The 1,422-nt window shown below is 48.0% G+C and overlaps 1 protein-coding gene across 2 annotated transcripts in view; it reads left to right on the forward strand.

The window, feature by feature from the left end:
• Tyro3 (TYRO3 protein tyrosine kinase) overlaps nucleotides 1-1,422 on the forward strand; it is a 19,668-nt gene that overhangs the window by 16,080 nt on the left and 2,166 nt on the right. The window lies entirely within an intron of this gene.

Below are 1,422 nucleotides of genomic sequence, written 5' to 3' on the forward strand. Positions count from 1 at the left end.
GTGTGTGTGTGTGTGTGTGTGTGTGTGTGTGTGTGTGTGTGTGTGTGTGTGTGTGTCCGTCCTTAGAAACAGTGGAAACTATAAGAGAATCTGTAAGGCTCTTGAAATAAGTGTTGGGTGGAGTATTCATGGCACAGGGAGAGGGCTGGAAGCTTTTCTGAAAATGAGCGTACATGCGTGGGTTCTGCCTCATTTGAAGTTGGGACAAAAGGGGAGTGTACCAGTCTACCACCTGAAAAAAGCCCTGGGTCCAGGGTCTGGAGTATGGTAGCTCAGCACAGAGTACTTGCTTAGTACACATGAGACCTGGGATTCTCCGGCACCACAGAACACAAACAGGGGAGACGATCCTGACTCTGGGGTTCTGTGTAAGACAGAAGCACTTGTGTTTGAGTCTCCCTCCTGAGACAGCGCAGAAGCTGGGGCCACTGGCCTCTGTGGCTTCAAGTCATAGCTCAGTGACTTTGGGGAATTTGTTTGAGACAGGATCTCACTCATCCTAAACCAGACTCAAACCTGCTAAGTAGCTCAAGGGTAGTTTGAACTTGCCTCCACCTCCCAAGTGCTGGAATTACAGGAGTAGCAGTTAGGAGGTACTGGAGGTCAAACCCAGGCCTTTGTGCTTACCAGGCAGCCGGAGTCTCCTACCCACTGAGCTACTCTCCTAACCAACCCTGTGTTTAATTTTTTTGAAACAGGGCTTTGCCCTGCAGCTTTGGGCTGGCCTCATTGTATTCAAAATGTATCTTAAGCCCACCTCAAACTGGTAGTGATCCTCCTGCCTCTACCTTCTGAGTGCTGGGGTTACAGGTGTGCTTTACCATTCCTACTTGCTACCTGCGTGACTTTATTAAGGCTTTTTTAGTCTCTGGTTTTTTTGAGACATGGTTAATTGTATAACAGTTCTGGCTGGAATTCAATTTGTAGACCAGGCTGACCTCGAACTCACAGAGACCCACCTGCCTCTGCCCCCTGGGTGCTGTGTGCTATCATTGCCTGGCTCAAGGATTTTTTTTTTTAAGATTTAGTTTCATTATTTTTTAATTGGATATGTGAGTGTGAGTACTGGTACCCATAGAGGCCAGAGATGTCAGAGCCCCCTAGAGCTGAAGTCACAAGTGCTTATGAGCTGCCTGACATGGGTGTTGAGAACTGAATGCGTGTCCTCAGCAAAAGCAGTACTTACTCTCAGCGACCGAGCCATCGCTCCTGCCTATAATCAAGGTTCTTAATCTCTCCATGCTTCAATTTCCGTATTTTCAAAATAGGAACTGTTAGATGTTCAGCTGGCAAGATGGCTCGGCAGGTTAAGGTGCTTGCTGCCAAGGCTGGACAACACCTGAGTTTAATCCTAGGGACCCACATGGTAGAAGGAGAAAGCCAATCCCTAAAACTTGTCAGTTGAAGCCGGGTGGTGGTGGC

This window comes from Microtus ochrogaster, assembly GCF_000317375.1.
Source record: "Microtus ochrogaster isolate Prairie Vole_2 chromosome 14 unlocalized genomic scaffold, MicOch1.0 chr14_random_1, whole genome shotgun sequence".
NCBI classification, from domain to species: domain Eukaryota; kingdom Metazoa; phylum Chordata; class Mammalia; order Rodentia; family Cricetidae; genus Microtus; species Microtus ochrogaster.